Raw genomic sequence first — 14,700 nt, forward strand, 5'->3', positions numbered from 1 at the left:
GTGTCACCTAAAACAGATGGGAGGGAAGCACAGGTGCAAAAGAAAGAAGCAAAACCAGGCTTTCTGACACACACACTGTGCTGACAACCAATGTCACGCCGACCCCGATAAATGTTGGATCTTCAGTTACCGTGAAAATTGGGCAGCGGTGCAGGGGCAGTTCTTTTTACACAGCCGAACTCTACCAGGGAATCCTTTAAAAAACCCATAAGGGAAGCAGTGACCATAACACGCCTCGCGTCCACGTCTGCGGCACAGGAGTTAAAAGTGGGTCTGTGAGTAAAGAGACCTGATTGCCTATGCGCTTCATTCTTTAAAATAATTTCGGCGGGATACGCAACCCCAACGCGAATTCTGCCAAAACCTTTTTTTACAAATGCTTATTTCGGCCCTGGAGGACCTTGTGGGACCTCCTGAGCAGGCCTAGGGGTCAGGGTGTTTCTACTCTGCCCCCTTTTCTTATTTTTTAAAATGTTTTTCTACTGTTTTCTTGTGACTTGGTTTCACCGAGTCACAAGATGGCAGCCAACACTTCCTGGGTGTTGGCAGCCAATTAGAATGAAGCTTGTGGTTGGGAGGGTTCACAAACCCTCCTTGGCCACAGATATCAAAACTTTTCTTTCTTTAATTTCTCAGGAACACCTGAATAGATTTACACCATTTAAAAAAAAGTCGCTTTCTGAGTCAAGACCTACCTGTTTGCCAAATTTGTTGTAATTCTGTTATGCAGTTCCGAGCTGTAGCTTTGTCTTAATGTCCCATGTCACCTTATTTTTGCATCCCTTTGCTATAACCAACTAGTCTGTTTCCCCCCTTAACATCCATGGGAGCCACACCAAGCCATTGGCTTTCTCCTACAAACTACCATGACCAAGTCGGATTTCCTTGCATCAATCATCGGGCCACACTTGGTCACAACCCCCACGGGACTCTGCTGGCCGCAGCTAGACTCTCTGCTCCATCAGCTGTAGCCCTAAACTCGTACTTAGATACCACCTTTTTAGAAAATAAACCATACAGCAACCACACCCCTAGCAACCCCGCTACTCGCCGACATACATTATCACCCAATATAGCATCCATAACATGCCATCATTGATCGCATACAGAGCACCTTTGTGGCTATAACTAGCTATCACGATGTATGCACGACTATTTGCATACGATGTCAAGTCTCCTTATGAGCACCACAGCTTAGATCTCAATAAAGTTTTGTTTTCAGTCCCAAGATGGCGGATTCGGTTCACTCACTATCCATCCCAGCGCAAGCCCTTCTTTAACGCCACTTCCGGGTAGACACATCACAGGGACTCAGAGCGAGGGTAGGAAACAAGCAAGCTGTTGCCACCAAGCCGTGAGTATGACACCTAACTCCAGCTCTCCGGTAAGCCTTGAGAACACTGTTACGTTTATGCTTGCGACTAAACTCAGCTGTCTCTTGAATTTTTAAGGAGTGGAGCAACACTGTGCTCACTTACACCCCCGTCGCGCTGTAGCTCTTGTACTGCGGGTGAGTGGAAAATCTGCATAACCAAATTCTGGTTGTTTCCGTCAAATTAATATGTTCCCATGCATTAAATGTTTCCTAAATGTATGTGTGTTGTCCGCATGCCCGATCTTAAAATAGCACTTCAACCGATGCGGACCCATTTAGTGCATGCTCACTTTTGTTTTGGCCACATGTCCAATCTTGTTAAAGCATTCCACCAATACGGACCCATTCAGTGCATGCTCATTTTTGGCCACACATGTTCTTACGGCGATCGGTCCTTGCCTCATCCCCCCATGAGCATTGACCTCTCCCACAGCTATTACTGTAACCGGGGGCCTGCTAACCTTTGACAATAGCCCAGTCCCTTATCACGGGTTGAGCCCACGCGTCGTTACTTCCGCACTCGCCCACGTTAACTGACTGATATGACCAAACTGGCTGAGCATTTAACAATAAGCCACGAGAGACGAGTATGCACACAACAATGTACTTTGCACTACGGCTCCGATGATTATGGTTAAAGAGGGTTCTACGCCTTATGAACCTGAACTAACCATTCTCAACCACTAGCTCCTAATAGCTGACTATTCACATTACTGCACAGCATGCCCCTGTGTACCTTTACTATCTAACACAGGCACCTATAAAAGAAGGGTGCCTCAGAGCTTCCCATGAGTCCCAAACTCCATTGTACATTAGGTTGTTCCTTTTTTAAAACATTAAAAAAAATGTTGAACCTTTTTTTGTTGGTAATCCCCCCCTGTTCTATAATATACCCTTTGTCTTTTCTCTTTTATTCCCACTGGTCTCCAACCGCCCAGTAGAGAACTACTAGGACCCCGCACCAGGCTACCTTTTAAATAAATTGTAGCCTGTTATTAGTTGTGCACTACATTTTCACATAGGTCCTGAAGAAGTGCCACACGATTCTTTAGGAACAACTAGGCATGAAAGATGTCGACCCCACCTCAGTGACTGCCCGTTAAGAATATCACATTCCCACAGGGCGTCCATTCCATTTTATTTAGACAGGATCTACCTAAATCATTAAAGTTCTTTGGGAATAGGGCTGACCCTGACTTATTTTAGATCTCACTTCACGTATACCAAACCTCTACTGTCCCCTTACCCACACGCACCCACGGCTTCTTCTGAAAAGATTTTCGGCAAAGAGCCCTGTTTATTGTGAGCCAGTCGGGCATTGCAGCGCCGGCCCTACGAGGAGCAAGGGCCAATGATGAAGCATTACACCACTCGGGTGTGTGAGGGCAACATGAAAAAGACCTGTCTTTTCCCCTCCCCCTCCCACCCTCACTTTAGCAACTGCACACTCCTGTCAACACATGGACTTGAGTTGCACAGGGTTAGTGCCACCCGAAGCTGATGTGGCCATCAGGGGCCTACTACCACGTGGCATGGACTTGCGTTGCATAGGGTTGGCGGCACGAGAAGCTGATGTGGTCTCCGCCATTGATGACTCAGGACTCAGCAACATATATGGGATCTGCTGGCTGCGGAGCGTGTCCACATAATGTGCACCAAGCCATGATGGTGGGACCGGGTCCTGGATCTTTAACGGGTACGTGGAGTGCCCACTGGTAGACACTCTGGTGGCAGCAGGTATTTATTTGGTCATGGATACGAAGGGGCGGCGGTGTCTCTCTCTCTCTCTCTCACTCTCTTCCTTCCTTTCCATCTATCTCTCTCACTCTCTCTCCCTTCTCCCTTTGTTGCTCCCTTCCTTTCCTTCCCTCTCTTTTTCTCTCTGGCTTTTTTTTCTTTCTCTCTTTCTCTGTGTCTCACTCCTTTGATATGCGCATTACACACATCCTTATTTTGTGCTTTATTTTCCAGGCTGTGTCATCGACATTGATGGATTTCAATAAAGTTTTTGGTTGTTACTTAAGTTCTGTGTGACTCTTTCTTGTTCTTATTACTGTTATTTGGTGGTGTCCACCATGGTGTTAAATTTGGGGGCAGTTATCACGGAAATACCGGTGATGTCTGCAGTTTGTAACAGCTTCTAAATAGTGTGTTAGATTGATATCAACTTTAGTTGCATTAAAGAGCTGATAATGAGATGCAGAGTAGGTGTTCCCGTGCAAAAACACACGATCAATCAATCAATCAATCAGTCATGTCTTAAGCGCACTACATACCCGCGAGGGTCTCAAGGTGCTGGGGGGAGAGATGGGGGCCGATACTGATCAAACAGCCAGGTCTTTAGTCTCCTCCTGAAGGTCAGCAGGTCTTGGGTCTGTCGTAGGCTCAGTGGGAGGGTGTTCCATTTCTTGGCGGTGAGGTGGCAGAAGGATCTCCCGCCAGTGGTTGTTCTTCGGATGTGCAGGACGGTGGCGAGTGAGAGGTCGGTGGATCGTAGCTGGCGGTTGGGGGTGTAGAGGTAGACTCGGCCAGTCTTGTGGAGCGCCTTGTGGCGTGGATGAGGAGCTTGAAGGATATCCTCTTGTTGACGGGGAGCCAGTGCAGGTTTCTCAGGTGGGGGTGATGTGGCCGTGTCGTGGTACATCGAGGATCAGTCATGCTGAGGCGTTTTGGATGCATTGTAGTCGATTGATGAGCTTGGTCAGGGCTCGCGCGTAGAGGGCGTTTCCGTAGTCGAGTCTGCTGCTCACGAGGGCCTGGGTGACTGTCTTTCTTGTATCACGAGGTGCACCTTTGTGATTTATTCTAAATACTAAAATCCTGTATTGAATTGCACTGTGGTAGTGGGTACATTTACAGTGTACACACAAAATCAATAAAGAAATCTTATTGTATTTATATTGATTGGGAATAGTGGGTCAGGAGCTGGATCTTGACGGGATACACTGCCCAGTTTGTTTATTTTTCTGTACACGAAAAAACCACATCACAATTTTCACAACGAAAGCCAAAAACTGCAATGCTAAATAAATTCCGGCAGTAAGCCGCGTTAGCACCAGGGATTTTAAACTTGCTTCTGCTGGTGTTAAGCAGGACGACTACCTGCAGCATGAAAGGGAACACAGCCAAGTGCCATTCCGGACCACCCACAGGTGCCAATGAGACAACGAGCATCATACACGGATACTAATGAGGGCCACAACACCCATTGCAACAACCCCAGGACCTCCAACGCCCCCTGAACCCACATCTGAGCAAGTGTGTCCGTGTGGTCATTGTGTTAGCATGATGGGCAGGGGCCCTGCAACATCACAGTGTGCTGTCTTCAGCGGACGTTACCATGTCACCTCAGCGTTAGCAGTGAGCCTGGACATATAGCTACGCACGCATCCTCCTGCATGCAAAAGCGGCGTGTGCTGGTCCGACGTACACAGGTCAGCGCGGGGGTGTGCCTATCCGGCAAGGGGAACAGGGTGTCTCGGACATCTTCTTGTGCAGGAAGTGCAGTAAGTGTCTCTCTGTGCTCTGGTGTGGCTGCCACAAGAGCGACAGCAGTCGATGTTGTAAAGTGGCATGCACCACCTCCAAAGAGCAGTGTCATGGTGTGGTTTGAATGCTGCAGGACATGCGTGAATAGGCATTACAATGGTGTACCATTGGAGTGCACGGGATACAACAGCACAGCGCACAGGAGTATGGGGGCTCGTGGGAGAGAGGAGCAGCTGTTTGCAACGTAACACACAGTGAACCCACCCATGTGCCACATGCTGGGCATCTCATCCATGATAACCAGGGTTGCAGACATCCCACAACACCCACGACCGGCGTCTCTACACAGCCTCTAAGAATGCAGCTGGAGAAGTTACTGTAGGGATGAAAGGTTCTTTGGCTGAGCTATCTTGTGCTAGCACATCTGCTGCTCCGAGAAGGAACTTGCAAGTGGCCCGCACCCCCGACAGATACGATAATATTTGCATCCGTCTCCCACACTACGCACTACCCGATTTGAGAACGAGTACACATCCCACACTCAAAAGTCCTACGTCATAGTTAGCGTGCGTGAAATGGCCTTCACACGTACTCCCTCCACACCCCTGCCCTGCCCTCATTCCACACAGACCCGGCTCATTGCACCAAGCATTGCCATTTCATTCACAATACTGGCACATGGCAAGCCAGTGCAGCTACAAGCAGAGCCACTGACGCAATGGCATGGCATCCCGAACACATGGTCGACTCCATTCACGTCCACCTATACCTAGCACGTCTTCTGCATGTCCTGGGTGCACTGCCTTTGTCAGAGCTACAAATCACTTAGCGGCTGAGCTTCCGCATTGCGAACGTCACCTGCGTTCAACCTTTGTTTCAATGTCGCACGTGCCTACCTAAGTAGTGCATGGACGTGTGCCTCTCCAACGTGTGGGTCACTGACATGGATTATGACGGGTGTGTGCGCCCCCTGTTGGCCCACGACCAGGAGTGTCATAGTGATGCCCGTTTATGGCATGCATGGATGTTTGGCGTGCATGTTGGGACTAGGCCTGGGAGATTGCATGTGTCTTAGTATGCAGTGAGCAAATTGACCCATTCCCCGATTCTGCTTTGGTGCACATTGGGTACAGTGATTGGAGTCAGCACATCTGTCCCGGTCAGCTGATGGATTACGTCGACGACATTTCAAATATTGTGGCCAACCATCACTTATTAGAGATAGTGGCTTACGCAGCTGCACTTTCGTTCATGTACGAGTGACAAGATACCTGCAACCCGTGTTCCCTTTAGGCTGCGCGCATGCGTGCCCACGCACCAGTGCTACCACAAGCCCGCAGTGTCTCCTCTGAAGCGCGTACACTTCACTGCATATCCCATCACACAAGAGACCTTTCGCGCTACAGATTTTAAAAAACACGAGCAGCACGGAAAATGGTCTTTTGCTTGTTGTGGGATATGATATAGCAGCAACATTGGGCTGAGGGTCACACCAAGTTCAGCAGCAAGTAACTCCGGCACTGCCACTTGCTGCATTCCATTCAGTAATTGGAGAGTGGCTTGTTAAAGATTATTGTATGTCTTTTTTAAATATGTTAGCGATCACGCTGCTATCTCATTTTCATGAGCACTGATTTTTTTATAAAGCCCCACAACAGCAGTGCTGCATGGAAGCATGACGCGCTTTCACCATCCCTAAATATATTTAAAAAACCACACAATCTGCATTGCTCCGCATTCGACTGGCAGAGCGTGTCTTTTTAAAATTTTATTATTTCTCTACTCATGGCATGTGGTTTACGAGTTGGGCGGACAGCGATGCTCCTGTTTCCATTGCTGCCAAGGCTTCCGTTCAGTTATGTGTGACTTTTTCATGGCTTAAGTCTGTAAATGTGTGACATTTCAATTCCGTATGTACGACACTCTGACACTTTATCATGAGTAGAACAATGCATTAATGTAAAACATAGTCATTTAGTTAATGCCAGAAATTAACCTTTTGTTGTATGTAATGATCAAAAAAGTGTCGTAAAACAGCTGCAATGTTCCTACTTGCTGATATATGGCTGTAGAAACAATTCTGATGCCACGATAAACAAGTCATCTGTTGGTAATATCTTTGTTTATTTAAGCAATGTGCTTGGGAAATTTGAAAGTGTTGTTCTAGGACACTGCAAACAACAGCGAAGAGAGTTGATTTTTTATTGTATCAGTAGCTGGTTTTGTGTGATGGGCCTGTTCAATCGAACCATGTTAACTGCACTACAAAGAAGTTTATAGGTGTTTGGTGGTAGTAATCAGAGAGCAGAACGTTTTTAATATAAATTCTAATTGCTCTCTTTCACTGCAGGGCACTAGTGTACTATTCTGGCTCGAAGCTGCTATTTGTTCTCGTTTTGCATTGTCAAGTTAAATAAACAATTGTGCTTATTTCCACATCTGAGGTATGCACTAAATGATGTTTACTTGCATATGCTTACTGTTCATGCCAAGGTTGTCCTGCCAATGTTGAATGTATTCTGCATTGAAATACCAATAGACTGTGTGTGATTCCCATAGAAGTTTCTAGATGCTAACCTAAGGTCGGCCCGAGTACAGCAACCTGTGAAGGGGTGTTTGGCGCGCTGCTGATAATAGGTGCTGTATTTACCTCACAGGTTAGATAACATCACCGCGCCTGACATGCATGTTCAGTTGGTCTAACTTAGGATCCTTTTGTTCGTTGCAGCCCATACATTGTAATCCTTTCTATAATGGCACAGTGAGTTATGAAGGACATGTGGCTCCCGCACCTTGTAAACCTCACTGTTTTACGTAAAACATATTTTATACTGATTTACAAACACATGATATATTGTCAGTGTGTAATTTGTACGTGTGAACAAAAGCAGACAACGTGCGGGCACTTCCGAATGTGCCCTGGGGTCAGAAATTTACACCAGGATGAGTACAACATCTTTCTGTGAATTCCGGGAGGAGTGGGAAAGGAAGGTGGCGCTCTGCTGAAAGCGGGTAGACAGCGCTATACTCTGAAAATAGTGGGTAGACGGTGTCTTCCCGAGTCTACCCTCTGTTCGAGCCCTGCCTGTACCACCGAGCACCTTCCCATTTTAAGCACTTGAAAAAAGGCAAGGTTAGTTGTTGTTTTGTCACCACCATTATCTTTGAATGTCAAGATTACATGCATCTCCAAACTTTAGCCTCTCTTCATATAGTACTGGCTGCTACCGAACAGAGGTTGGTGGGGCGGGAGGGAAGGGAAGGGAAGGTGGGGAATAAAAAGCACATTCCTGAATAAGGCCGGCCCCGCCTCTCCTCTGTCCTCTTTTCTGCAGCAGGAAGCAAACAGCCTAGCAGAATCCCCTAGCCAATCACGGCACTGCCTTGTGATTGGTCTGAGCACCATGGTTCGGCACTCTGAGAGGGACTGGGAGGCTGTGCATGGGCTCCACCTAGGCTGTAAAATACACCATGTGGAGGTGATAATAACGGAACACTATTATTGTTTAATTTTTTGTATTAAACTTGCAGCTGAAGCATTGAGGCAATGCTCCTCCGCCTTAATGGAGGAGCAGCCACTGTCTACATACCACAGAGAGTGATGGTGTGAGGCCAATAGAATGAACTCTATCCAGGTGAAAAAGCAGTAATAGGCAGTGTCTGTGATCTACTAGAAGTAATACAGAGAACGGGCTTTGTGTTGGCTCACTTCAACCAGTGGTGTTTATGGGGCTTTCATGGCTTGCCATTTCTTGTATGGACCGTCCATCAAGACAGTGGCATGTGTATCTAAATTGTAAAATCTGTCTTAAGACCCCTCACATGGTGCTGTACATGTGGAAATACAATTTCTTTTCAGTTAAGTAAACTTTTGGAGTGCTATTTGCACTGATATTTGTGACTGCACTTGCATGCATTGTCAGGTTCTTGGCGAACATAGACTTGGCTGCAGTGCACAGAGAGCATACATTGCCGCACACAGAGGTAAAAAATTTGAGGGAACATTGCCTGCAACCACAACTTGATGTGCCACATTGCACGTGTCCCTCCGCATCATTGCACGTTGTGCATCTGGTCACATGTCCCAAGAAAACAGTGGACATGGCTGCATTGGCGTAGACTCATGCCCGAGGCGCGGACAACCAGATCTGCTTGACACTAACGTGTGTTGGTGATGGACTACCCCAAGGTGAACATGGACGTTTTCCTACGTTCCTAATTCAGGCATGCTGCTGCATTTGTCTGCATATTGTGGCACTATTCTTGGCCGTAGTCACACGCACTTTTTGATAAAGTTTTCACATTTTCACCTGTCTCCAAATGTGTTGTGTCTTCATGTGTATGCCAATGTGTGGGTCGCGGACTCTCTGGCTGCATGCCATACGTGAATTGCTCCCCCATCCAGACTGTGGGTTTGTACTTATTAGTTCTCATGTGCTTGTTTCAAACTGACGCTTTTGGATGTTTATCCGCCACAGGCGAGTGCATTTGTGTCATGTGTTTGATTGTGCAAATGTTTGTGTTTGGACAACATTGCATTGGATGTTGTTGTGCTGTGCTTCCTATGTGTGTGTGCTGCATTCTGTGTGAGATGTCCATTCATGTGAGCTTTTGTTCATCCTTTTCCCTTTCAGGCAGTGTGGTTTTCACTTCTGTCCTTGATTCTTTTAATTTGCAAAACTTCTCTCTAATGGGTATTTTTGAATTTTCCATACAAACCTTTTTTTTAATATTCAAGGACACATAGAAGTCAGAAGTGCAACGTACTATATCAACACACTTTCTAGAACATTCTACAACACGTTCAGGTTAAGAGTTCATCTATTTTTTTTTAACCTAACGATATTTTTTTGACACATTTTCTCGAACATTTAACGGCGCGTGCAGGTTAAATGTTAACGATTGTTTTAAGTTCGAACAATGCCTTCTAAATGCACGTTTTTTTTAGTATACACAATGGTTCTGTCGGGAATGCAACCTGATTGTTTCAAAGTGTGAATGAATCATTCAAGATTTACGTTACTCGTTGCTTGCTTCAATCAAGACTCTACAGAAAACAATTAATGCAAATCCAAACCAAAAACAGGGTAACATTAGATGTTTATATATGAATCATTCGCATTCATAAATACCCTTTGTCCATACATGAAGAATAATTGAAGAATCAAGTACATTTTGCTAAACGGCGCATCAAATAAAGTGAGCGTGTTTTTAAGTACGTAGTGACATGTTGTGCACTGGTGACATAAGATTAGTGACTTATATACAGGTGAATGAGGGGGGAGGGGGGGAAAAAGGGAGAGAAGATTGTTTGGCAAGTTTAGTAATCAATTGTAGTTATTCCAGTATGCCACTTCCGTTGGCTTGTGTTTACTAAATACTCTCAGCTGGACCAATGTATTTAAATCGTTGATGTTTAGACCCTATGAAAGCCCAATTCGTGGGTCAGGTGCGGATCTTCTTCAGGGCTTGTCTTGGGGCAGGAGGGGGGGAAGATGGGATGTGCCGCCTGTTGGTTAAATTAATTTGCCATCAGGTAAGGATTTGCGTGAAGGTAATTAAAATTGATTAAAAACAATGAGCACCAACAATTAGTTCTGCACTCACCTCTGGGACCCCTTGTGAGCTGGACCCAGGCAGGGTAGTGTGCAATAGTCACAGGTTGTGTTAAGGAGTCTGGCTCTCATGAGGATGGAATCTGTTGAGCAAATGGGTTTGGTAATTAATATCCCATTCCGCTTCTCCTGTCTTAAATGGCAACTTATTTAACTAAGACAAATGGGTATTTTGTGCAGAAGCCCATTACACCTTTCAACTATGAGAACTCACTCACCCAGAAAACTGAAACTCGTCGGTCCCTGTTTTCCCTTAAATGAATTGAGGAGTAGTTAATTCCAGCTGCATAGTTCAAGCGATTTGAAAATGAAGAAGAAGGGTAGTGGTAAGCCGCGTCTTGCCATACGCTTCTCCAATCCGAATATGGCACGGGCAGTATGCGCCGCAAAACGCAGGGAATGTAGTCAGTTCCCTGACAAGGTATGGTGCAGGTGGGGATTGGCTCACCTGGAACTCAGATCAATATCTATTTAAAACGGCCCCGTATGCGATCGATTCCTTTCTCGCTGCCTGCGCGCCGTCAGATTGTTATCTAGAAGGAAGGGTCCCTATTTGGACAAAGGTGCCAAACCGTTGCCAACTATAGACACCCATTTCTAACACTGGAAAAAACAAGAGGAGGCAGTTACTATCAGTAAACTGACATGCCTTAATAACCATGCAATTGCATACACGTACAATTTTCATCAGCAGCACAGCAGAGCAGAATAACCAAAATCACGAATTGGAGTTAGAGACATTTGCAAGAAGAGACTCGGAACATACATTGCAGTTACTGGCACTGTCAAGAATTAAAATCAGAACACAGATTGGAGTTACAGGCACTCCTAAGGATTACACTCGGAATACAAATTGCAGTTACTGGCTCTCTTGAGGATTAAACGTGGAACACAGATTTAGGTACAAGGTTCATACACATATCAAACTCTCTGAAGTGCTTCCTGTTGGCACTACTGTTCATCAGATAAACAGGGAGCTAAAGTCTTATGTGCCTGCAAAATCACAGTTCTAGCACCACAGTTGGAAGGAGTGTCCTGAGCATGAACACACAAGAAGCGCTGGAGGAAATCACGGAGAGGGCAAGGAGGAATAGTCTTTGAAGATGCTGATACTCGATCCTGCTTTCTACTACAGGAGGAATACTGCACACTAACCTGGTATCACGTGCTTAGCATTGTTCTTCCACTTGTCTGGAGTTTGAAGAATGTCTTAAGGCTTTGACTCAAGTAGATGCAGGGGCACAAGAGTAGCTGTGCGGGAAGAAGAGATGGAGGAGGTGTCAACGGAGCTGGACACACAGGAACCACTGCTTCAACTTGGAATTGAAGGAGACTAAAGCGCTTCTAGGTTCCAACTAGTTCCTTTAGGTTAGTGAGAAGGGTGAAAAAAGTACCACAGAAAGCGAGACCATTCAACGACTTGGCATTGAGTGTGGTACCTGTTTAAAGGCCCAAAGGGAGTAGTTATTTCACATGTGGCATGTGGAGCACTTTGCAGCCTGGAAGGTTCTCATGGACACTTGAAGGAAATACATGTTAGTACACTAGCTTTGACCTTACAAGAAGGGCAGGTGCAACTTGATGGTTGGAACCAATTAATCAGAAAACAAATGTATTGTTTTTGCTGAAACGTGCATAATGGAAAACAACACCAAGGCCCTAGTAACAGCATGTGCAAGATACTCTATTAGTTCACATAATTCTGGGGAAAGCTTGCAGGGACTCAAGAGCACTTGAATCATGGGCCTTAGGGAACATCAGTCATGGTTTCATAGCTTTCCATCAAACGCCACAGAGGTATTACAACATGAGCCCTGTGCGCCAGCCCCCCTAACAGAGAGTTGCCCCACAACTTGCCAATAGAATTTCTGTCTCATCTCAATCACTCCTTTCAGCCAATCAATATATCATTCTAGGCGATTTGGTTTATAGGAGCAAATTCCTGTTTGGGTTTTGCCTTTCCACTTCTGAACAGAATAATTGAATCAAACAGTAGATTGTTGTTTTAAGCAGTCAAATACTACAGTGTAGTGGTTTTAGAAGCTATTTGATTGAATGTTTCCTATCTTAAAATATTATCTGATGCATTGTTTTCAGCATCATTTCATTTTGTCAACAATAAGATTTAGTTTGTCAACATAGAATCCAAAAAGATTTCATTTTCTATCTAAGGCCTTCCTCATTGTGAGCTGCTCAGTTAGGAGTGGTATTTATCACACCTGGTAATTAAGAATGCTGGACCCGATTCATAAATCACCACCCCACTTGTGGTGAAGGCCCCACTGTCATCGCGGTGGGCTTCACTCATGGTAGGGGACCCTCACTCTTGGTGGGACCTCCGTACTTTAGTTCCCTATTGTGGAGGGTGGAGGTCACACCTTGAGTGGAAGGCCACTTGTATGAGAAAGGGCACCTCACCACAACCACGGAGCCTCCACCATGGGTACAGAGGCCTTTTGTGAATCAACCCCACTATGTTGATGCATTATTTATTGAGTGCAGTATCCAGCACCCATTATGGGTTTGTACCCTAAAATGGGAAGTCACATGTAAATTGCGAAGCCTACTTCATCAAACTCTCAATGTCACAGTATTTTGTGGGCCCTTCACCTCCCTTTAGAATCCATCAGCTTTGATTTGAAAACATTCAGTGGAGGATGAATCTTTTAAGTGTACCTTGTATGTATCAGAAGATACAAAACCCAAACGTTATAATTGTTATGAATGCAGTAACAGGAGCAACCACTTAATTTAAAAAGTATGAAACATTCTTCAAGAGACTTAAGTGTTAGAGTTATTTCTTCTGTTCACCTGATTGGGAAATCTTTTTGCTCAAGCTCTTTCCCATGCCCTGAATCATTGCTTTACTGTGACCACTGTCTGTACCCAGTACAGCTGTGGATTCAACTACATAATCTATTGGACTCATAGCCTCTGGAGATCATTGAATCATTGGTCTCTGAAGACCATCAGAGTCAACATCTGAGACAATCAAACTTATAACCCCCTAAGGCCACCAGTCCAACCTGCCACCGGAGACCATTCCAAGGCCTCTGGAATGTCGAGTCTGAGAGTCCAAACCCTGTGGAAACCATCAGACCCACAGCCTTTGGAGTCTCAGGGAGACATTCAGCACATCAACCACCTATGTCTTGAGCCATATTTCTTGACATCCCTTTATTCTGGTTCTCTAGGGCAAACATATGATCTCTCTCATGTATAACATTTCTGAATTGTTTTACTTAAACAATGAGGGATGAACTTTTTTTTCAGATTAGCGGGTAAGAATTGTGAAATATTGATAGCACCCTGAAAAAATCCATTCTCAAGGACAATCCGCCCGGAACTGAAAACTATTTTCAAGACCATGTTGCACCTGTTTGCACATTCAGATTACAATTTGTATGCTCTGGGCTGATTGTCATGAGATGTCCCTTGAGCTGAAAAACATCAGGTGATAGAAAATAAATTCAAAATGCATGCTGTAGCACAGTGCTAAGCAGAAAATTATATTCACTGTCTGCGAGCTCCGGGTGCTAATCTTAATACTTGTAACACAAAAATAGATAAACTGTTGACATTTAGGGCCCCAATCTGACTCATGTAAACTGCTCACACTACCCCCACTCACTACCCCTTGATAAACTGAAAAACTATTTCAACTCCCCTAACAAATGAGACCCCCATAAACCCTAGTAAAGCATTTAAAATGTAATAGCACCCATCCCTAAACCATTAAAAACACTAATATTTAACTCTGAAATGTAATTTTTTTAAACAATGTATATATATTTTCACAAACAAAGCTTTTTTTGTAAAGGATTATTATTTCCAATCTATAACTTAATTTAAAAATTGATGACATTGTAAATAAAAATATTTACATATTGACCTTATGAAATAACTTAATGAAAATAAATGTTGTGCATTCATTTTAAACATACTCATATACGTCCATACACAAATATTAATTTCAATATTTACATTTTAATTAGTAAAAATGTACTTACACGCAAAGTAAATTACAACATTGTAAATCTAGAAAAATATTCCTGTAATGGACAATGGTAACACCTTTGATATTAGGCTTTCCTAGTAACTAACATCCGTTATATGAGTACTGATTTCATTTGAGATGCCATTGCTGATGTCATCAAATATGTCGTAGAGCACGTCATGAGTTCTCTAGTATCTGAGGTCATAAGAAGTGCATGGTTTTGG

This window comes from Lissotriton helveticus, chromosome 4_1 (assembly GCF_964261635.1).
Source record: "Lissotriton helveticus chromosome 4_1, aLisHel1.1, whole genome shotgun sequence".
Taxonomy (NCBI): domain Eukaryota; kingdom Metazoa; phylum Chordata; class Amphibia; order Caudata; family Salamandridae; genus Lissotriton; species Lissotriton helveticus.